This window comes from Bombina bombina, chromosome 1 (assembly GCF_027579735.1).
Source record: "Bombina bombina isolate aBomBom1 chromosome 1, aBomBom1.pri, whole genome shotgun sequence".
In the NCBI taxonomy this organism is placed as follows: Eukaryota; Metazoa; Chordata; class Amphibia; order Anura; family Bombinatoridae; genus Bombina; species Bombina bombina.
This window is the reverse complement of record NC_069499.1, coordinates 8,887,460-8,912,354: the sequence shown is the minus strand read 5'-3', so window position 1 is coordinate 8,912,354 and position 24,895 is coordinate 8,887,460.

The window sequence follows — 24,895 nt, the reverse complement described above, 5'->3', positions numbered from 1 at the left end:
GAGATGGACGAAGTACCAGGGCCTGAAGGAACCAATGAGCCCAGCATATCAGACAGAACTCCCGAAGAAGCAAGCTATGACCGGGCGGTTAAAATAAGACTGGCACATTATGGTCCCAACCCGACTGCCGAAATTATCAACCGGGTCATAGCAGCTGTGGATGCCAACTTACTTCGCCAAAGCAATGCTTCAGCAGCCCAAGTCACAGCAACCCCAGTGGAAAAGAGAAAGGTACATTTTGCAGCTTTTAAAAACTTCATGGAAACAGAAGGAGAGATTGATGGGTACCTTGCGGATTTTGAGAGGCAATGTGCACTACACAAGGTACCTGCAGAGGGCTGGGTCACGATATTATCCGGAAAATTATCCGGCCGGGCCATTGAGGCTTTTCGGGCCATTCCAGATGAGGAATTTGGGGATTATAATGCTGTAAAAGAGGCTCTGCTCTCCAGGTATGCAATTACACCGGAGGCATACAGGAGGCAGTTCAGAGACACTGTTAAACTAGCTGGAGATTCCTACGTCGAGTGGGCATATAAGGTGCACCACACAGCAGCTCACTGGATAGCGGGGTGCCAAGCCGTATCTGGGGAAGAGGTGCTGCAGCTATTCCTGTTGGAACATTGCTTCGACAAGTTATCCGCAGGAGTTAGAGAGTGGGTTCAGGACCATAAACCCTCCACCCTGCATGAAGCTGCTCGCCTGGCAGATGAGTATATGAATGCCCGCAAACTGGACACTGCTACCACTAAGATCCCTGCCAGAGTGGAGTACAGACCCACAGTCACCCCAGCAGCTACCAGTTACCAAGCCCCGGCGCACCACTCTACCACACCGCCTTCAGCCACAAACTATCCTCAGAAAGCCCAGTTCAACTCACGGGATTACTCACAGCCTATTCGGTGCTTTGGATGTAAGCGACTAGGGCACAAAAGACCAGAGTGTCCCCTAAACACAGCTAACCAAGCACAGTCCTGGAGGAGACCCTCTGGCAGAAACCCACGTAACCCTCAGCCTGCTGCCTACTGCATAGAGGAGGAAGAATGCTGGGGCATCCTACATGAAGCAGACCCCATGCAAGCTGCCCACAGGGATAACCGGCAACAGCACCGGCAACTGGTTAAAGTGAATGTGAAGGAGGTCAGTGGTCTACGGGATACTGGTGCTACCATGACCTTGCTCCAAAAGAACTTGGTGTCTGAGAACCAGCACACCGGATACACTGTGGCTGTGAGGGTAGCAGGGGGCGCTGTGTTCCGCCTACCTGTTGCCCGGGTACATTTGGATTGGGGAGTGGGCTCTAGACATGTGAATGTGGGGGTCATGAAGGACTTACCAGCTGATGTTCTCCTTGGAAATGACTTGGCCCCTTTGTTTCTGCCTACGCTCCCATGGGTCCCACCGATGTTAACCCTGTGACTACCCGTACCCAGATCCGTGCCACAGAGACTGGCCCACCTGCTGCTGAGCCCCAGGATGCTGAGCTCAGTAAATCTCTGTCCACTATAGATACGTGGATGTCCTGTTACAATGCGCTGATGAAGGAGAAGAGTCAAGTAGAGGATGAAATGGTCACGTTAGACAATCACATAATGATGCTAGCGGGAGAAAAGAGGAGCGAAGAGGAAAAAGCGTGTTTAGAACGGGAATCTCTGCTAGACAAGCTGCACCGACAGACCGCAAAAAACACCAGCTTCAGAGTGGAACATGAAACATTAAAGACAAACTTAGCGACACTGGAGGAGAAGCTGACGCTGGCTCATAGTGAGGTGCAGCAACTCAAGGACACCCTACGTCAGTATGAAGGACTTGTGGATATCTATAAAGAGCAGGTACAAAAAACTCGTAAAGAAGCCGATGAGATTTGTCTCCAACTGGAAAGAAGCGTCTCTGAAAACAAAAACTTGAAGGAATGTTTAGCCCTGGTCTGGGCACTGAAGAAGTTGAACCCTTATTTATACGGACAGGAATTCTCTCTCATAACGGGAATGCAGATGGATTGTCCCAGCAAACTGACATTCCTACCACCTCCTAGTCCGGTCATCCCCAAGTTGACCCGCCAAAGGGTCAAGCTGGGTCTGCCGGAGTGTCCCACATGGAGGGGGCCATGTGACAGACCCCTCTGTCAACCTCCCTACGGATTATGGATTCAGGCATTATGTTAAGTCACCCTGTGCCCATTATAGGTACAGGGTGCAAATCCAACAGTACTGGAGGGGTTAACTTCAGTTTTTATTAACTGTTCGTTTTGAGTAACTGTATTGTCTAAGACAGTTGTTGTTAGCAGTTGTTGTTGTTGCTCCAGTTTTAAGCAGTGGCTAGAAGCAAAATAAATAGCTGATTTAGACTTAAACTTGGACTGAATTATTTAGACGACATTTTTAAGATGAGGATGTCTCTGCCTAACTAAAAGATATTGCGGATCCTACTGCCTCTCCAGTACAGAAACTTCACACAATGTAGTTTTAGGCAATAATTCAAGTAAAGGTTTAGTAATAAAGCTCAGTGGTGCTGCTGCTATACTGTTTAGCTAACAAAATACTAAGCACTGATCGTTGTACACACAGCTGATTTATCACCTTGGTAGGCAGGGCATGATGACTCATGGCAGAAAATTAAAGGTACAGAGCAAGCAAGCCAAATCCCTGACATGCAGCAAACAAGATGTTTATGTATTCAAAATGTTTACACTCACTGAGCCACAGTTTGTCCCCTCTTACAGCTTGTAAATCATCAACCCTAGCTTACACCTCTGACACACTACCTACACATATCTCCTGCACTGCTGAGCGGCATTGGTTCAGCTTTCTTCATTACAAGTTTATCCTACCCTCCTACTACTTTGCCCTCAATCTTTATTACTTTTCTACTCATATCTCTACTCTTTCCTCACACCTAAAACCTCTGTTCTTTTATTCCTCTTATCTGCTGTAATGTAATATAGTAATAACCTGGCTTGAAGACTTTAACCATTTCTGCAAGGGATGCGATTCAGGCTGAGAGAAGGTCTGGGCTTGATACAGCAGTGTAAACAGACAGACTTGGGAAAGCCAAAAGGATACTTGGGTAATAGGTCACCATCAAAGCAATCAGGAACCGAATGTCACAGCAAGAGGGAGTTTCAGCAGGGATAGTCAGAACTCAGTTCCAGGGTTTTTAGCCAAATAATCAGTCCTTAATTTACAGTACCAGCAGGTGTTAGACATTAGACTTGAGTCAGGAATCACACCAGGGTTAAGACCAAAAGAATAATTACCTCCGGTTCCAGTATTTTCATCACAGGACCAATGTGAAAAACCAACGGCTGGCTCAAGTTTTTCTTTTCATGAATTATTGTGCAAGAAGTAAGAACATGTAGATACACAAACACTAGCTGACTACAGAGGTGACCATCTTCATGTTCTTACTTACTGCACAATAAAGTTTAGGTTTTAATGGAAAGAAAAACTTGAGTCTTTCATTGGTCCTGTGCGGAAAACACTTGATCCAGATGTAAATTTTATTTTACGTTCTTAGAGATACAGGGTTGGGCCTTCTCCACTGACTTCTAACACAGGAATCACAGGGAAGGAGATGATTAATCTTCGGGATGATGCAGAGCCATAAAAGAATATTGGCAGTGTTAATCAGAGCAATATGTTGTTGCATCAGGACCAAAAGGGCAGGCCAGAAACAGAAATGCCAATGCCAGGACTTCCGTTGGAATAACACAACACTGAATATGTTTCAGAAATGCCCTTTTAACACCTCCCATTCTGTCTAGGTTACAGGAAACTGCAAAAATAATGTCTGAGACTAAAATCCATGAATAGCGATATCATGAGTGCGCTTTCTTCATTTACTTCAATACAGGGAGTAAACAGTGAAACCTGTGTTGCCGGCCACGCTAATCTGAAGGTTCTTTAGCCCAGACTTCTGCAGCCCTGGCCTTAGGGTGCTCTCAAATTACCACTTTGGTCCCACAGGTAAGAGTAGCATGGACCATAAACACATTGGGACCTGAAAAATCACCACCTCCTTTTACCACTTCTCTCTCAGCTCAAGATTTTGTTAACTGTTTCTACAGCAAAATGAACTCTATCAGACATGAAATAATACCATCATACTAGCAATTTCCATCCTCCTTAAATGTTCACTAACATCCACACCCTTTACCCTTGTTACTGAGGATGAAGTTTCTACCCTTATAGTGTCCTCTCATCTCACTACATGCCCCCTCAATCGCATCTCCTCAGAGCAACTGACCTCCCTATATCCTACTCTTACTTTTGTCCTCACTTCTATATCCAATCTCTCCCTCGGCAATGGCATATTACCACCATCCCTTAAACATACACTAGTAACACTTATCCTCAAAAAAACTCTCAATCCCAATTCCCCTCCAGCTACAACTCTATTTCCCTACTCCCCTTGCCTGAAAACTTCTGGCTAGTATATACATGTTTATCCAATTTCTTCACATTAAACTTCTCCCTGCATATTGTCATTTGCCCCAACACTTCACAGAGACAGCACTTATAAAGGTTCCTAGTGACTTACTTACTGCAAAAGACCACCTTGCATTCAACTTCAGTGTATACGGCGGTGACCGTATGAAGAGAACACTCCACGCATGATGTCTTCAACGTTGTTACAAACTGCTATTTGTAACTGGCCCTTTAAATGGAAAATTGCCCTGCTTCCCTGGATTTTGGAGAAGCCTATTTGCCAGCCTCCTTCCTCATGACTATGGCCCCTGGAAGATTGTGCCCCTGAAAGCATATTAACTTTTATTGGGTGTGTATGGCCCTTTAAGAACCGTCTGGGGACATATTGTGACTTGGGTGAACAATGCCCCTTTAAGACTATGTCCCCAGACCTGTAAAATAGCTTGTCCCTGGCTTTCTCCCACTTGGTTCAGTGGATAGGGCTTGCTGAACCAAGTGCCACACAGGCAGAGTGTTCCACAGAGGGGGAGCACTATTGCAAAGGCATTGGTTTTCATTGTGTACCATTAAGAGTTAATTTTGTTCAATTCTAAATACAAGTTGTTACGGTTGCCTCCAGGCTGGCTGGAAGTTGGACCGTAGAAAAGGATGCTCCTAGCGCTCACCAAAGGAGCAGCAGCACCGTGGACACTCTATAACTGCTGCGTAGCCACCATAAGTAATGCAGACTCTATGAACCACCGCTGCTGGGCTGGTATCTCGCTGTCTGCTCTGCGCCCTGGACCTATGACCAGGCTCCAGTAGGTGAACCTCTTCCTTCTGTAGCAATCCCTGTAGCTAAGGGAGTATGAAGAGCATAGCAATCCCTGTAGTGATTATAAGCTGTCCCCTACAAACATGAGTCAAAGCTGCAAGTTAGAGGGTCAAAAATAGGTCTGATTAGACAATGGGAATGTTTTATCACTAAACTTAATTAGAGCTGATCCCAGCAAACTTGTATTTAGAATGCTTCTTGAAGCTGAACAAAGTTATCTCTGTAGTTCTGACCGAAGGGTCTGTCACATAGCACTTAATGGCACACAATGAAACTGAACCAAGTGGGAGAAAGCCAGGGACAAGTCATTTCACAGGTCTGGGGACATAGTCTTAAAGAGGCATTGTTCATCAAAGTCACAATATGTCCCCAGATGGTTCTTAAAGGGCCATACACACCCAATAAAAGTTAATATGTTCTCAGGGGCACAATCTTCCAGGGGCCATAGTCATGAGGAAGGAGGCTGGCAAATAGGCTTCTCCAAAATCCAGGGAAGCAGGGCAATTTTCCATTTAAAGGGCCAGTTATAAATAGCAGTTTGTAACATATCTCCCCTTTTGGAGGGAGACTAACCAGGCACCTGACCTTCTGTCGGTCAGTGCCTAAGTTAGTCTCACAACCCACCCACAAATAAACATTAGCAGCAAAGTAGCCCCCCCACAATAAGTAGTACTGGCCTGTAAGTTCCAGGTTATAGGATGAAAGGGTAGCATCCTCTGCCTTCCTGGCGCAGCTGGGCAAATAGCTGATGGTACTTGGGGGGCAGAGGCCAGCGGCACTCTGCCCTGGTGCCAGCGCTTCTGCTGGGGTGAGGGGTTTGCAGGCCAGACCTGTAACAAGGGGGTCTGTAGGGCAGAGGCCAGCAGCGCTCTGTCCTGATGCCAGCTCTTCTGCTGGGGGAATTGGGGCATAGTCCTGCCCGGTGGCAAAGGGAACGTGGGGGTCAGTGGGGGTTAACATCTCCACTGTTAACCCTGGGCCCAAGTTAGGAGTTAGCTGGGGAGGGGGAGATTGGCTTACCTCCTCCTCCTGATACTCCGGTGGCCGTTGGGAAGGGAGGTCGATGCTCTCCGCTTCCTGTGGAACATGCTGCGGCTGGGGAGAGAGACCGGTTGTCTCCTCTCCCTGGAAGACACACTCCGGCTGGGGAGGGAGGTCGATGCTCTCCCCTCCCTGTAGCTGGGTCTGTCGCTGGGGATCTGGGCCGCCTGCCCAGCATCCCTGTAGGGCCGGTAGAGAGACTGCGGTCCCATCTCCTTCTGCCTGCTGGGGGTCCTCCCAGGACCAGTCTATGAGGCCTGCTGCCTCTGGTATCTCTGGTTGGGGAAGGAGACTGGTTGTCTCTTCCCTCTGCACAGTATACTGCCGCTGGGGAGGGAGGTCGCTGCTCTCCTCTCCCTTACATACTTCCAGCCGCTGGGGAATGGAGTCTGGGCTCACAATTCCCTGCATATCCCTCTGCTGCTGGGGGACAGGACCAACTGTCTCTGCCCCCTGTAACTCATTTTCTCGCTGGAGAGCAGGTGTCCATACACCCAAACTCCACAGTTGGCGCTCAAAGGCTCGTGCCGCTTCGTTCTCAGTAGCCAATTCCCGGATGAGGCGACTGACTACCTCCTGCGCAGGGTCTGGACCATATCGGACTAGCCGCCTCTTTACCTCTGGAACGAAATCCGCGACCTCATAGCGATGGATCAGGTTGAGGTGCTCTTCACAGGGTTCTGACCAGTATCTTGTCAGCTCCATGCTGCTGTAGGTAGGGACGCTGCGCAGTGGCTAGCGTTGCCCTCAATAACTTTCCTACGATACCAGTGCTGTTGTGGTGCTGCTCCTTGCGCTAGGACGCCAATCCCACCGCTGCCGCCAAATGTTACGGTTGCCTCCAGGCTGGCTGGAAGTTGGACCGTAGAAAAGGATGCTCCTAGCGCTCACCAAAGGAGCAGCAGCACCGTGGACACTCTATAACTGCTGCGTAGCCACCATAAGTAATGCAGACTCTATGAACCACCGCTGCTGGGCTGGTATCTCGCCGTCTGCTCTGCGCCCTGGACCTATGACCAGGCTCCAGTAGGTGAACCTCTTCCTTCTGTAGCAATCCCTGTAGCTAAGGGAGTATGAAGAGCATAGCAATCCCTGTAGTGATTATAAGCTGTCCCCTACAAACATGAGTCAAAGCTGCAAGTTAGAGGGTCAAAAATAGGTCTGATTAGACAATGGGAAAGTTTTATCACTAAACTTAATTAGAGCTGATCCCAGCAAACTTGTATTTAGAATGCTTCTTGAAGCTGAACAAAGTTATCTCTGTAGTTCTGACCGAAGGGTCTGTCACATAGCACTTAATGGCACACAATGAAACTGAACCAAGTGGGAGAAAGCCAGGGACAAGTCATTTCACAGGTCTGGGGACATAGTCTTAAAGGGGCATTGTTCATCAAAGTCACAATATGTCCCCAGATGGTTCTTAAAGGGCCATACACACCCAATAAAAGTTAATATGTTCTCAGGGGCACAATCTTCCAGGGGCCATAGTCATGAGGAAGGAGGCTGGCAAATATGCTTCTCCAAAATCCAGGGAAGCAGGGCAATTTTCCATTTAAAGGGCCAGTTATAAATAGCAGTTTGTAACACAAGTTTGCTGGGATCAGCTCTAATTAGGTTTAGTGATAAACCTTACCATTGTCTAATCAGACTGCTAGTGATAAGGTGGACTGCATTGTTTTATTGTGTGTAACTTGTTATCTGCTGAAGTAATGTTGTGGCCTGTCAAAGGGAGTGTCTATCTAATATCAAATGTGTGATGGGGGATTTTATGCCTCCCCCTGAGAGTGTCTTTTTTGCATGTAACCTCAATAAAAAGCAGGCTGTGTGCTCCAGCACATCAGACCTATGTTGACCCTCTAACTTGCAGCTTTGACTCATGTTTGTAGGATACAGCTTATATCACTACAGGGATTGCTGACTACGGTGCTGATGATTCTTTGGTGAGCGCTAGGAGCATCCTTTTCTACGGTCCAACTTCCAGCCAGCCTGGAGGCAACCGTAACAAACGTCCAGGATAGCTCCGCTCCACGCCACCGGGATGAAGATAGAAGACGTTTTCGAGATGGATGAAGATGTCGCTGCCTGGATAAAGATGGATGTCTGGACTTCAGGAACCTTGAGTAGATTTTATAGGGTTAGTGTTTGTTTTTTTTTGTTTGGTTATTTTTTTTAGATTGGGGATTTGGGCAATTGTAAAAGAGCTGAATGCCTTTTTAAGGGCAATGCCCATACAAATGCCCCTTTAGGGGCAATGGGTAACAGGATTTTTTAGAGTTATGTTTTTTTATTTTGGAGGGGTTGGTTGGTTGGGGGGGGCGTTACTTTTAAGTGGGGGTTTAGTAAGTGTTTAAGATAAAAGAGCTGTTTAACTTAGGGCAAAGCCCTACAAAAGGCCCTGTTTTTATTTTGGGGGTGCTTTTTATTTTTATAGGGCTATTAGATTAGGAGTAATTGTTTTTATTTTTGATAATGTCGTTTTTGATTTTTCGTAATTTAGTGTTTATTATTTTTGTAATGTTAGATTTTTTTTCGTAGTGTTAGGTTTTCTTTAATTATTTTATAAGAATAGTGTGACAGACCCTTCTGTCAGGACTGAAGGAGTTAATTGTGTTTAGCTAAGAAACTAATTTCTAAAGACAGAGTTGCTGGCTCCAGCTATAATCTAATTAGTGCTAAGCATTCTATTGTTTGATCACCTCCAGAGAGAAAACGCCTAAGTGATAAGAAGGGCCAAGAGTGTCTTGTGGTTGAAGTGTTTAAGTAATATAATTCTATTGTATCATGTCAAAGGGCTTGTTCCCTCCATGTAATGTACAACAGTCTTTCAACCCCCATCTGGGGGGGGGGGGGTCAGACCTGCATAAATACTAGGCATAGCCTTTTAATAAATGTCATTCTGTTTTAAACCTGAAAACTGGCTGGGTTGTGAATTGCTGATTCCCTATGCAGGACATTGTTCATCTGATATTAACCTTGGTACACTGTTGGTACCGTAACAATTGGTGGCAGCGGTGGGATGAACCTTATCGCCCAGAAGAGCAACTACACAAGCCAGTAACCTCAGGAAGAGGGGGATTATTACAATACTGACTAAGATGGAAAGAGTACCAGGGACAGAAGGAACCAATGGGCCCAGCATATCAGACAGAACCCCTGAAGAAGCACGCTTTGATCGGGCGGTTAAAATAAGACTGGCACATTATGGCCCCAACCCATCTGCGGAAATTATCGACCGGGTCATAGCAGCTGTGGAGGCCAACCTACTTCGCCAAAGCAGCGCTGCAGCAGCCCAAGTGGAAAAGAGAAAAGTAAATTTTGCAGCTTTTAAAAACTTCCTGGAAACAGAAGGAGAGATTGATGGGTTCCTTGCGGATTTTGAGAGGCAATGTGCACTACACAAGGTACCCGCAGAGGACTGGGTCACGATATTATCCGGAAAATTATCCGGCCGGGCCAGTGAGGCTTTTCGGGCCATTCCAGATGAGGAGGTTGGGGATTATAATACTGTGAAAGAGGCTCTGCTCTCCAGGTATGCGGTTACACCGGAGGCATACCGGAGGCGGTTCAGAGACACTGTTAAATTAGCTGGTGATTCCTACGTTGAGTGGGCATGCAAGGTGCACCGCACAGCAGCTCACTGGATAGCGGGGTGCCAAGCCGTATCTGGGGAAGAGGTGCTGCAGCTATTCCTGTTGGAACATTGCTTTGACAAGTTATCAGCAGGAGTTAGAGAGTGGGTTCGGGACCGTAAACCCTCCACCCTGCATGAAGCTGCTCGCCTGGCAGATGAGTATATGGATGCCCGCAAACTGGACACTTCTACCACTAAGCCCCCTGCTAGAGTGGAGTACAGACCCCCAGTCACCCCAGCAGCTGCCAGTTACCAACCCCTGGCGCACCGCTATACCACACGGCCTCCGTCCACGAACTACCCTCAGAGAGCCCGGTTCAATTCACGGGGCTACTCACAGCCTATTTGGTGCTTTGGATGTAAGCAACTAGGGCACAAAAGACCAGAGTGTCCCCTAAATGCAGCGAACCAAGCACAGTCCTGGAGAAGACCCGCCGGCGGAATCCCACGTAACTCTCAGCCTGCGGCCCGCTACGTAGAGGCGCAAGAATGCTGGAGCATCCTACATGAGGCAGACCTTGTGCAAGCTGCCCACCGGAATAACCGGCAACTGGTTAAAGTGAATGGGAAGAAGGTCAGTGGTCTACGGGATACTGGTGCTACCATGACCTTGCTTCAAAAGAACTTGGTGTCTGAGAAACAGTACACTGGAGACACTGTGGCTGTGAGGGTAGCAGGGGGCGATGTGTTCAGCCTACCTGTTGCCAGGGTACATTTGGATTGGGGAGTGGGCGCTAGACCTGTGAATGTGGGGGTCAAGAAGGACTTACCTGCTGATGTTCTTCTTGGAAATGACTTGGCTCCCCTTGTTTCTGCCTATGCTCCCATGGGTCCCGCTGATGTTAACCCTGTGACTACCCGTGCTCAGATCCGTGCAGCAGAGACTGACCCCCCTGCTGCTAAGCCCCAGGACGCTGAGCTCAGTAAATCTCTATCCGCTATTGATACGTGGAAGTCCCGTTACAATGCGCTGATGAAGGAGAAGAGGAGCGCAGAGGAAAAAGCACGTTTAGAACGTGAATCTCTGCTAGACAAGCTGCACCGACAGACTGCAGAAAACACCAGCTTGAGAGTGGGACATGAAACATTAAAGACAAACTTAGCGACACTTGAGGAGAAGCTGACGCTGGCTCATAGTGAGGTGCAGCAACTCAAGGGCACCCTATGTCAGTATGAAGGGATTGTGGATACCTATAAAGAGCAGGTACAGAAAACTCGTAAAGAAGCTGATGGGATTTTGAAGGACTGTTTAGCCCTAGTCTGGGCACTGAGGAAGTTGAACCCTTCTTTGTATGGACAGGAATTCTCTCTCATAACGGGAATACAGATGGATTGTCCTGGCAAACTGACATGCCTACCACCTCCTAGTCCGGTCATCCCCAGGTTGACCCGCCAAAGGGTCAAGCCGGGTCTGCCGGAGTGTTCCACAAGGGGGGAGATATGTGACAGACCCTTCTGTCAGGACTGAAGGAGTTAATTGTGTTTAGCTAAGAAACTAATTTCTAAAGACAGAGTTGCTGGCTCCAGCTATAATCTAATTAGTGCTAAGCATTCTATTGTTTGATCACCTCCAGAGAGAAAACGCCTAAGTGATAAGAAGGGCCAAGAGTGTCTTGTGGTTGAAGTGTTTAAGTAATATAATTCTATTGTATCATGTCAAAGGGCTTGTTCCCTCCATGTAATGTACAACAGTCTTTCAACCCCCATCTGGGGGGGGGGGGTCAGACCTGCATAAATACTAGGCATAGCCTTTTAATAAATGTCATTCTGTTTTAAACCTGAAAACTGGCTGGGTTGTGAATTGCTGATTCCCTATGCAGGACATTGTTCATCTGATATTAACCTTGGTACACTGTTGGTACCGTAACAAATAGTTATGTTAGGATAATTTATATTTTAAATATAGTTGATAGTTATATTGTAATTTTAATTTAAAGTTAGGGGGGTGTTAGGTTTAGGGGTTAATAGTTTAATTTAGTGTTTTGCAATGTGGGCGGCTGGCAGTTTAGGGGTTAATAGGTTTAGTTTAGTAGTTACGATGTGGGGGACTGGAGGTTAAGGGGTTAATACTTTATTATAGTGTTGGCGATGTGGGTGGCCGGCGGTTTAGGGGTTAATAGGTTTATTTAGGTAACGGCGATGTCGGGGAGTGGCGGAATAGGGGGTTAATAATTTTTAGTAGTGTCAGCAATGTCAGGGAGTGGCGGAATAGGGGTTAATAAGTTTTATTAGTGTCTATGGGGGAAAGCGTGCACGAGCACGTAAACTCAGCCCTTGGCTTTTGTGGGTATGGAGCTTAACACACCATAACGCACAGCACAAGGAGACTTTTCAGTAACTCGTAATAGTAGTTTGCACCTGTGTAGTTTAGTATGCACACATGTGTACTGTAGTGTGCACCTGCTTAGTAGAGCATGCAGCTGTGCAGTGTTGCATGTACATCTGTGTAGTATAGCACACACCTGTGTAGTGTAGCACATACCTGTGTAGTGTAGCACATACCTGTGCAGTGTAGTATGCACCTGTGTAGTGTAGGAAGAGCACACCTGTGTAGTGTAGTATGCACACCTGTGTAGTGTAGTATGCACCTGTGTAGTGTGGTATGCACCTATGTAGTGTAGGAAGATTGCACCTGTGTAGTGTAGAAGACTGGTGAGATTGGTGAGGCTGGAGAGAGTAGGGAGACTGGTGAGATTGGTGGGACTGGAGAGAGTAGGGAGACTGGTGAGATTGGTGAGGATGGAGAGAGTAGGGAGACTGGTGAGACTGGTGAGGCTGGAGAGAGTAGGGAGAATGGTGAGATTAGTGAGGCTGGAGAGAGTAGGGAGACTAATGAGTTTGGGGAGGCTGGAGAGAGTAGGGATATTGATGAAATTGGTGAGCATGGAGAAATTAGGGAGACTGGTGAGATTGGTGAGGCTGGAGAGAGTAGGGAGACTAGAGAGATTGGTGAGGCTGGAGAGATTAGGGAGATTGGTGAGGCTGGAGAGAGTAGGGAAACGGTGAGATTGGAGAGCCTGGAGAGAGTAGGGAGACTGGTCAGATTGGTGAGGCTGGAGAGAGTAGGGAGACTAATGAGAATGGGGAGGCTGGAGAGAGAAGGGAGATTTGTGAAATTGGTGAGCATGGAGAGATTAGGGAGACTGGTGATATTGGTGAGGCTGGAGAGAGTATGGAGACTGGTGAGACTGGTGAGGCTGGAGAGATTAGGGAGACTGGTGAGATTGGTGTGGCTGAAGAGAGTAGGGAGACTGGTGAGGCTGGAGAGAGTAGCGAGACTGGTAAGATTGGTGAGGCTGGAGAGATTAAGGAGACTGGTGAGATTGGTGAGCCTGGAGAGAGTTGGGAGACTGGTCAGATTGGTGAGGCTGGAGAGAGTAGGGAGACTACTGAGAATGGGGAGGCTGGAGAGAGAAGGGAGATTAGTGAGATTGGTGAGCATGGAGAGATTAGGGAGACTGGTGATATTGGTGAGGCTGGAGAGAGAATGGAGACTGGTGAGACTGGTGAGGCTGGAGAGATTAGGGAGACTGGTGAGATTGGTGTGGCTGGAGAGATTAGGGAGACTGGTGAGATTGGTGAGCCTGGAGAAATTAGGGAGATTGGTGATATTAGTGAGGCTGGAGAGATTAGGGAGACTGGTAAAATTGGTGAGGCTGGAGAGAGTAGGGAGACTGGTGAGATTGGTGAGACTGGAGAGAGTAGGGAGACTGGTGAGGCTGGAGAAAGTAGGGCGACTGGTAAAATTGGTGAGCCTGGAGAGATTAGGAAGACTGATGAGATTGCTGAGCCTGAAAAGAGTAGGGAGACTGATGAGATTGGTGAGCCTGGAGAGATTAGGGAGACTGGTGAGATTGGTGAGGCTGGAGAGAGTAGGGAGACTGGTGAGATTGGAGAGGCTGGAGAGAGTAGGGAGACTGGTGAGATTGGTGAGCCTGGAGAGATTAGAGAGACTAGTGAGAATAGTGAGGCTGGAGAGATTAGGGAGACTGGTGAAGCAGGTGAGGCTGGAGAGAGTTGTGTGACTGATGAGATGGATGGGGTAGAGAGAGTGGTGAAGCAGGTGAGGCTGGAGAGAGTAGTGAGACTGATGATATGGATGGGGTAGAGAGAGTGGTGAAGCAGGTGAGGCTGGACAGAGTAGTGAGATTGATGAGATGGATGGGGTAGAGAGAGTGGTGAAGCAGGTGAGGCTGAAGAGAGTATTGAGATTGATGAGATAGATGGGGTAGAGAGAGTGGTGATACAGTGAGATGGATGGGGTAGAGAGAGTGGTGAGACTGGTGAGATGGATGGGGTAGAGAGAGAGGTGAGACTGGTGAGATGGATGGTGTGACAGACCCTTCTGTCAGGACTGAAGGAGTTAATTGTGTTTAGCTAAGAAACTAATTTCTAAAGACAGGTTTTCTGGCCTCAGCTATTGTGTGCTATAATTACATTTAAGTAATAAACAGGCCATTGTTTAATCACCCTCAGAGAGGAGACGCTAGGTGATAAGACAAGCCAAATGTGTTTAAGTTGTTATCTGCCTAAGTAAAGTATTTAAGTAATGTAATTCTACTGTTTCATAAAAGGGCGTTGTGACAGACCCTTCTGTCAGGACTGAAGGAGTTAATTGTGTTTAGCTAAGAAACTAATTTCTAAATGACATTCTGTTTTAAACCTGAAACTGGCTGGGTTGTGAATTGCTGATTCCCTATGCAGGACATTGTTCCCTGGTACTAACCCTTGGTACACTGTTGGTACCGTAACAATTGGTGGCAAGCGACGGAATGAACCTTATCGCCCAGAAGAGCAACTACACAAGCCAGTAACCTCAGGAAGAGGGGGATTATTACAATACTGACTAAGATGGAAAGAGTACCAGGGACAGAAGGAACCAATGGGCCCAGCATATCAGACAGAACCCCTGAAGAAGCAAGCTTTGATCGGGCGGTTAAAATAAGACTGGCATATTATGGCCCCAACCCATCTGCGGAAATTATCGACCGGGTCATAGCAGCTGTGGAGGCCAACCTACTTCGCCAAAGCAGCGCTGCAGCAGCCCAAGTGGAAAAGAGAAAAGTAAATTTTGCAGCTTTTAAAAACTTCCTGGAAACAGAAGGAGAGATTGATGGGTTCCTTGCGGATTTTGAGAGGCAATGTGCACTACACAAGGTACCCGCAGAGGACTGGGTCACGATATTATCCGGAAAATTATCCGTCCGGGCCAGTGAGGCTGTTCGGGCCATTCCAGATGAGGAGGTTGGGGATTATAATACTGTGAAAGAGGCTCTGCTCTCCAGGTATGCGGTTACACCGGAGGCATACCGGAGGCGGTTCAGAGACACTGTTAAATTAGCTGGTGATTCCTACGTTGAGTGGGCATGTAAGGTGCACCGCACAGCAGCTCACTGGATAGCGGGGTGCCAAGCCGTATCTGGGGAAGAGGTGCTGCAGCTATTCCTGTTGGAACATTGCTTTGACAAGTTATCAGCAGGAGTTAGAGAGTGGGTTCGGGACCGTAAACCCTCCACCCTGCAGGAAGCTGCTCGCCTGGCAGATGAGTATATGGATGCCCGCAAACTGGACACTGCTACCACTAAGCCCCCTGCTAGAGTGGAGTACAGACCCCCAGTCACCCCAGCAGCTGCCAGTTACCAACCCCCGGCGCACCGCTATACCACACGGCCTCCGGCCACGAACTACCCTCAGAGAGCCCGGTTCAATTCACGGGGCTACTCACAGCCTATTTGGTGCTTTGGATGTAAGCAACTAGGGCACAAAAGACCAGAGTGTCCCCTAAATACAGCGAACCAAGCACAGTCCTGGAGAAGACCCGCCGGCGGAATCCCACGTAACTCTCAGCCTGTGGCCCGCTACGTAGAGGCGCAAGAATGCTGGAGCATCCTACATGAGGCAGACCTTGTGCAAGCTGCCCACCGGAATAACCGGCAACTGGTTAAAGTGAATGGGAAGAAGGTCAGTGGTCTACGGGATACTGGTGCTACTATGACCTTGCTTCAAAAGAACTTGGTGTCTGAGAAACAGTACACTGGAGACACTGTGGCTGTGAGGGTAGCAGGGGGCGATGTGTTCAGCCTACCTGTTGCCAGGGTACATTTGGATTGGGGAGTGGGCGCTAGACCTGTGAATGTGGGGGTCAAGAAGGACTTACCTGCTGATGTTCTTCTTGGAAATGACTTGGCTCCCCTTGTTTCTGCCTATGCTCCCATGGGTCCCGCTGATGTTAACCCTGTGACTACCCGTGCTCAGATCCGTGCAGCAGAGACTGACCCCCCTGCTGCTAAGCCCCAGGACGCTGAGCTCAGTAAATCTCTATCCGCTATTGATACGTGGAAGTCCCGTTACAATGCGCTGATGAAGGAGAAGAGGAGCGCAGAGGAAAAAGCACGTTTAGAACGTGAATCTCTGCTAGACAAGCTGCACCGACAGACTGCAGAAAAAACCAGCTTGAGAGTGGGACATGAAACCTTAAAGACAAACTTAGCGACACTTGAGGAGAAGCTGACGCTGGCTCATAGTGAGGTGCAGCAACTCAAGGGCACCCTATGTCAGTATGAAGGGATTGTGGATACCTATAAAGAGCAGGTACAGAAAACTCGTAAAGAAGCTGATGGGATTTTGAAGGACTGTTTAGCCCTAGTCTGGGCACTGAGGAAGTTGAACCCTTCTTTGTATGGACAGGAATTCTCTCTCATAACGGGAATACAGATGGATTGTCCTGGCAAACTGACATGCCTACCACCTCCTAGTCCGGTCATCCCCAGGTTGACCCGCCAAAGGGTCAAGCCGGGTCTGCCGGAGTGTTCCACAACGGGGGAGATATGTGACAGACCCTTCTGTCAGGACTGAAGGAGTTAATTGTGTTTAGCTAAGAAACTAATTTCTAAATGACATTCTGTTTTAAACCTGAAACTGGCTGGGTTGTGAATTGCTGATTCCCTATGCAGGACATTGTTCCCTGGTACTAACCCTTGGTACACTGTTGGTACCGTAACAGGCGTCTTCCCCTTTTTATCTAAATGTACAAGAGTCTTTCAACCCCCCCATCTGGGGTCAAACCTGTATAAATACTAGGCATCTAGCCTTTAATAAATGTCATTCTGTTTTAAACCTGAAACTGGCTGGGTTGTGAATTGCTGATTCCCTATGCAGGACATTGTTCATCTGGTATTAACCCTTGGTACACTGTTGGTACCGTAACATTGGTGGCAAGCGACGGGATGAACCTTATCGCCCAGAAGAGCAACTACACAAGCCAGTAACCTCAGGAAGAGGGGGATTATTACAATACTGACTAAGATGGAAAGAGTACCAGGAACAGATGGAACCAATGGGCCCAGCATAGCAGACAGAACCCCTGAAGAAGCAAGCTTTGATCGGGCGGTTAAAATAAGACTGGCATATTATGGCCCCAACCCATCTGCGGAAATTATCGACCGGGTCATAGCAGCTGTGGAGGCCAACCTACTTCGCCAAAGCGGCGCTGCAGCAAACCCAGTGGAAAAGAGAAAAGTAAATTTTGCAGCTTTTAAAAACTTCCTGGAAACAGAAGGAGAGATTGATGGGTACCTTGCGGATTTTGAGAGGCAATGTGCACTACACAAGGTACCCGCAGAGGACTGGGTCACGATATTATCCGGAAAATTATCCGGCCGGGCCAGTGAGGCTTTTCGGGCCATTCCAGATGAGGAAGTCGGGGATTATAATACTGTAAAAGAGGCTCTGCTCTCCAGGTATGCGGTTACACCGGAGGCATACCGGAGGCGGTTCAGAGACACTGTTAAATTAGCTGGAGATTCCTACCTTGAGTGGGCATGTAAAGTGCACCGCACAGCAGCTCACTGGATAGCGGGGTGCCAAGCCGTATCTGGGGAAGAGGTGCTGCAGCTATTCCTGTTGGAACATTGCTTCGACAAGTTACCCGCAGGAGTTCGAGAGTGGGTTCGGGACCGTAAACCCTCCACCCTGCATGAAGCGGCTCTCTTGGCAGATGAGTATACGGATGCCCGCAAACTGGACACTGCTACCACTAAGCCCCCTGCTAGAGTGGAGTACAGACCCCCAGTCACCCCAGCAGCTGCCAGTTACCAACCCCCGGCGCACCGCTATACCACACGGCATCTGGCCACGAACTACCCTCAGAGAGCCCGGTTCAATTCGCGGGGCTACTCACAACCGATTCGATGCTTTGGATGTAAGCAACTAGGGCACAAAAGACCAGAGTGTCCCCTAAATGCAGCGAACCAAGCACAGTCCTGGAGAAGACCTGCCGGCGGAATCACACGTAACCCTCAGCCTGCGGCCCGCTACGTAGAGGCGCAAGAATGCTGGAGCATCCTACATGAGGCAGACCTTGTGCAAGCTGCCCACCGGAATAACCGGCAACTGGTTAAAGTGAATGGGAAGAAGGTCAGTGGTCTACGGGATACTGGTGCTACCATGACCTTGCTTCAAAAGAACTTGGTGTCTGAGAAACAGTACACTGGAGACACTGTGGCTGTGAGGGTAGCAGGGGGCGATGTGTTCAGCCTACCTGTTGCCAGGGTACATTTGGATTGGGGAGTGGGCGCTAGACCTGTGAATGTGGGGGTCAAGAAGGACTTACCTGCTGATGTTCTTCTTGGAAATGACTTGGCTCCCCTTCTTTTCTGCCTATGCTCCCATGGGTCCCACTGATGTTAACCCTGTGACTACCCGTGCTCAGATCCGTGCAGCAGAGACTGACCCCCCTGCTGCTAAGCCCCAGGACGCTGAGCTCAGTAAATCTCTATCCGCTATTGATACGTGGAAGTCCCGTTACAATGCGCTGATGAAGGAGAAGAGGAGCGCAGAGGAAAAAGCACGTTTAGAACGTGAATCTCTGCTAGACAAGCTGCACCGACAGACTGCAGAAAACACCAGCTTGAGAGTGGGACATGAAACATTAAAGACAAACTTAGCGACACTTGAGGAGAAGCTGACGCTGGCTCATAGTGAGGTGCAGCAACTCAAGGGCACCCTATGTCAGTATGAAGGGATTGTGGATACCTATAAAGAGCAGGTACAGAAAACTCATAAAGAAGCTGATGGGATTTTGAAGGACTGTTTAGCCCTAGTCTGGGCACTGAGGAAGTTGAACCCTTGTTTGTATGGACAGGAATTATCTCTCATAACGGGAATACAGATGGATTGTCCTGGCAAACTGACATGCCTACCACCTCCTAGTCCGGTCATCCCCAGGTTGACCCGCCAAAGGGTCAAGCCGGGTCTGCCGGAGTGTTCCACAAGGGGGGAGATGTGTGACAGACCCTTCTGTCAGGACTGAAGGAGTTAATTGTGTTTAGCTAAGAAACTAATTTCTAAAGACAGGTTTTCTGGCCTCAGCTATTGTGTGCTATAATTACATTTAAGTAATAAACAGGCCATTGTTTAATCACCCTCAGAGAGGAGACGCTAGGTGATAAGACAAGCCAAATGTGTTTAAGTTGTTATCTGCCTAAGTAAAGTATTTAAGTAATGTAATTCTACTGTTTCATAAAAGGGCGTCTTCCCCTTTTTATCTAAATGTACAAGAGTCTTTCAACCCCCCCATCTGGGGTCAAACCTGTATAAATACTAGGCATCTAGCCTTTAATAAATGTCATTCTGTTTTAAACCTGAAACTGGCTGGGTTGTGAATTGCTGATTCCCTATGCAGGACATTGTTCATCTGGTATTAACCCTTGGTACACTGTTGGTACCGTAACAGATGGGGTAGAGAGAGTGGTGAGACTGATGAGATGGGTGGGGTAGAGAGAGTGGTGAGACTGGTGAGATGGATGGGGTAGAGAGAAGAGTGAAGCAAGTGAGGCTGGAGAGAGTAGTGAGACTGATGAGATGGATGGGGTAGAGAGAGTGGTGAGACAGATGAGATTGATGGGGTAGAGAGAGTGGTGAGACTGATGAGATGGATGGCGTAGAGAGTAGTGAGACTGATGAGATGCATGGGGTAGAGAGAGTGGTGAGACTGCAGAGATGGATGGGGTGGAGAGAGTGGTGAGACTTGTGAGATGGATGGGGTAGAGAGAGTGGTGAGACTGCTGAGATGGATAGGGTTGAGAGAGTGGTGAGACTGGTGAGATGGATTGGGTAGAGAGAGTGGTGAGACTGATGAGATGGATGGGGTAGAGAGAGTGGTGAGACTGCTGAGATGGATGGGGTAGAGAGATTGGTGAGACTGCTGAGATGGATGGGGTAGAGAGATTGGTGAGACTGCTGAGATGGATGGTTTAGAGAGAGTGGTGAGACTGGTGAGATGGATAGGGTAGAGAGAGTGGTGAGATGGATGGGGTAGAGAGAGCGGTGAGACTGATGAGATGGGTAGGGTAGAGAGAGTGGTGAGACTGGTGAGATGGATGGGGTAGAGAGAGTGGTGAGACTGGTGAGATGGATGGGGTAGAGAGAGTGGTGAGACTGGTGTGATGGATGGGGTAGAGAGAGTGGTGAGACTGCTGAGATGGATGGGGTATAGAGAGTGGTGAGAGTGGTGAGATGGATGGGGTAGAGAGAGTGGTGAGACTGCTGAGATGGATGGGGTATAGAGAGTGGTGAGACTGGTGAGATGGATGGGGTAGAGAGAGTTGTGAGAGTGGTGAGAAGAATGGGGTAGAAAGAGTGGTGAGATGGAAAGAGATGGATGGGGTAGAGAGAGTGGTGAGACTGGTGAGATTGATGGGGTAGAGAGAGTGGTGAAGCAGGTGAGGCTGGAGAGAGTATTGAGACTGATGAGATTGATGGGGTACAGAGAGTGGTGAGACAGATGAGATTGATGGGGTAGAGAGAGTGGTGAGACTGATGAGATGGATGGCGTAGAGAGCGGTGATACTGGTGAGATGGATGGGATAGAGAGAGTGGTGAGACTGCTGAGATGGATGGGGTTGAGAGAGTGGTGAGACTGGTGAGATGGATGGGGTAGAGAGAGTGGTGAAGCAGGTGAGGCTGGAGAGAGTATTGAGACTGATGAGATTGATGGGGTAGAGAGAGTGGTGAGACAGATGAGATTGATGGGGTAGAGAGAGTGGTGAGACTGATGAGATGGATGGCGTAGAGAGCGGTGATACTGGTGAGATGGATGGGATAGAGAGAGTGGTGAGACTGCTGAGATGGATGGGGTAGAGAGAGTGGTGAGACAGATGAGATTGATGGGGTAGAGAGAGTGGTGAGACTGATGAGATGGATGGCGTAGAGAGCGGTGATACTGGTGAGATGGATGGGATAGAGAGAGTGGTGAGACTGCTGAGATGGATGGGGTGGAGAGAGTGGTGAGACTGGTGAGATGGATGGGGTAGAGAGAGTGGTGAGACTGGTGAGATGGATGGGGTAGAGAGAGTGGTGAGACTGATGAGATGGATAGGGTAGAGAGAGTGGTGAAGCAGGTGAGGCTGGACAGAGTAGTGAGATTGATGAGATGGATGGGGTAGAGAGAGTGGTGAAGCAGGTGAGGCTGAAGAGAGTAGTGAGATTGATGAGATAGATGGGGTAGAGAGAGTGGTGATACAGTGAGATGGATGGGGTAGAGAGAGTGGTGAGACTGGTGAGATGGATGGGGTAGAGAGAGAGGTGAGACTGGTGAGATGGATGGGGTAGAGAGAGTGGTGAGACTGATGAGATGGGTGGGGTAGAGAGAGTGGTGAGACTGGTGAGATGGATGGTGAAGAGAGTGTGGTGATACTGGTGAGATGGATGGGGTAGAGAGAATAGTGAAGCAAGTGAGACTGGAGAGAGTAGTGAGACTGATGAGATGGATGGGGTAGAGAGAGTGGTGAGACAGATGAGATTGATGGGGTAGAGAGAGTGGTGAGACTGATGAGATGGATGGCGTAGAGAGTAGTGAGACTGATGAGATGCATGGGGTAGAGAGAGTGGTGAGACTGCAGAGATGGATGGGGTGGAGAGAGTGGTGAGACTGGTGAGATGGATGGGGTAGAGAGAGTGGTGAGACTGCTGAGATGGATAGGGTTGAGAGAGTGGTGAGACTGGTGAGATGGATTGGGTAGAGAGAGTGGTGAGACTGATGAGATGGATGGGGTAGAGAGAGTGGTGAGACTGCTGAGATGGATGGGGTAGAGATTGGTGAGACTGCTGAGATGGATGGGGTAGAGAGATTGGTGAGACTGCTGAGATGGATGGTTTAGAGAGAGTGGTGAGACTGGTGAGATGGATAGGGTAGAGAGAGTGGTGAGATGGATGGGGTAGAGAGAGCGGTGAGACTGATGAGATGGGTAGGGTAGAGAGAGTGGTGAGACTGGTGAGATGGATGGGGTAGAGAGAGTGGTGAGACTGGTGAGATGGATGGGGTAGAGAGAGTGGTGAGACTGGTGTGATGGATGGGGTAGAGAGAGTGGTGAGACTGCTGAGATGGATGGGGTATAGAGAGTGGTGAGAGTGGTGAGATGGATGGGGTAGAGAGAGTGGTGAGACTGCTGAGATGGATGGGGTATAGAGAGTGGTGAGACTGGTGAGATGGATGGGGTAGAGAGAGTTGTGAGAGTGGTGAGAAGAATGGGGTAGAAAGAGTGGTGAGATGGAAAGAGATGGATGGGGTAGAGAGAGGGGTGAGACTGGTGAGATTGATGGGGTAGAGAGAGTGGTGAAGCAGGTGAAGCTGGAGAGAGTATTGAGACTGATGAGATTGATGGGGTACAGAGAGTGGTGAGACAGATGAGATTGATGGGGTAGAGAGAGTGGTGAGACTGATGAGATGGATGGCGTAGAGAGCGGTGATACTGGTGAGATGGATGGGATAGAGAGAGTGGTGAGACTGCTGAGATGGATGGGGTTGAGAGAGTGGTGAGACTGGTGAGATGGATGGGGTAGAGAGAGTGGTGAAGCAGGTGAGGCTGGAGAGAGTATTGAGACTGATGAGATTGATGGGGTAGAGAGAGTGGTGAGACAGATAAGATTGATGGGGTAGAGAGAGTGGTGAGACTGATGAGATGGATGGCGTAGAGAGCGGTGATACTGGTGAGATGGATGGGATAGAGAGAGTGGTGAGACTGCTGAGATGGATGGGGTAGAGAGAGTGGTGAGACAGATGAGATTGATGGGGTAGAGAGAGTGGTGAGACTGATGAGATGGATGGCGTAGAGAGCGGTGATACTGGTGAGATGGATGGGATAGAGAGAGTGGTGAGACTGCTGAGATGGATGGGGTAGATAGAGTGGTGAGACTGCTGAGATGGATGGGGTGGAGAGAGTGGTGAGACTGGTGAGATGGATGGGGTAGAGAGAGTGGTGAGATTGGTGAGATGGATGGGGTAGAGAAAGTGGTGAGACTGCTGAGATGGATAGGGTAGAGAGAGTGGTGAAGCAGGTGAGGCTGGAGAGAGTATTGAGACTGATGAGATTGATGGGGTAGAGAGAGTGGTGAGACAGATGAGATTGATGGGGTAGAGAGAGTGGTGAGACTGATGAGATGGATGGGGTAGAGAGTAGTGAGACTGATGAGATGCATGGGGTAGAGAGAGCGGTGACACTGGTGAGATGGATGGGGTAGATAGAGTGGTGAGACTGCTGAGATGGATGGGGTGGAGAGAGTGGTGAGACTGGTGAGATGGATGGGGTAGAGAGAGTGGTGAGATTGGTGAGATGGATGGGGTAGAGAAAGTGGTGAGACTGCTGAGATGGATAGGGTTGAGAGAGTGGTGAGACTGGTGAGATGGATTTGGAAGAGAGAGTGGTGAGACTGATGAGATGGATGGGGTAGAGAGAGTGGTGAGACTGATGAGATGGATACGGTAGAGAGAGTTGTGAGACTGGTGAGATGGATGGGGTAGAGAGAGTGGTAATACTGATGAGATTTATTGGGTAGAGAGAGTGCTGAGACTGATGAGATGGATTGGGTAGAGAGAGTGGTAAGACTGGTGAGATGGATGGGGTAGAGAGAGTGGTAATACTGATGAGATTTATTGGGTAGAGAGAGTGCTGAGACTGATAAGATGGATTGGGTAGAGAGAGAGGTGAGACAGATGAGATGGATGGTGTAGAGAGAGTGGTGAGACTGATGAGATGGATGGGGTAGAGAGAGTGGTAAGACTGGTGAGATGGATGGGGTAGAGAGTGTGGTAATACTGATGAGATTTATTGGGTAGAGAGAGTGCTGAGACTGATGAGATGGATTGGGTAGAGAGAGTGGTAAGACTGCTGAGATGGATGGGGTAGAGAGAGTGGTGAGACTGGTGAGATGGATGGGGTAGAGAGAGTGGTAATACTGATGAGATTTATTGGGTAGAGAGAGTGCTGAGACTGATGAGATGGATTGGGTAGAGAGAGTGGTGAGACTGATGAGATGAATGGTGTAGAGAGAATGGTGAGACTGATGAGATGGATGGGGTAGAGAGAGTGGTGAGACTGGTGAGATGTATGGGGTAGAGAAAGTGGTGATACTGTTGAGATAAATGGGTAGAGAGAGTGGTGAGACTGGTGAGATGGATGTGGTAGAGAGAGTGGTGAGACTGATGGGATGGATTGGGTAGAGAGAGTGGTGAGACTGGTGAGATGGATAGGGTAGAGAGAGTGGGGAGACTGATGAGATGGATATGGTAGAGAGAGTTGTGAGACTGATGAGATGGATGGGGTAGAGAGAGTGGTGAGACTGATGAGATGGATAGGGTAGAGAGAGTGATGAAGCAGGTGAGGCTGGAGAAAGTATTGAGACTGATGAGATTGATGGGGTAGAGAGAGTGGTGAGACAGATGAGATTGATGGGGTAGAGAGAGTGGTGAGACTGATGAGATGGATGGAGTAGAGAGTAGTGAGACTGATAAGATGCATGGGGTAGAGAGAGCGGTGAGACTGGTGAGATGGATGGGGTAGAGAGAGTGGTGAGATTGCTGAGATGGATGGGGTGGAGAGAGTGGTGAGACTGCTGAGATGGATGGGGTATAGAGAGTGGTGAGAGTGGTGAGATGGATTGGGTAGAGAGAGTGGTGAGACTGCTGAGATGGATAGGGTTGAGAGA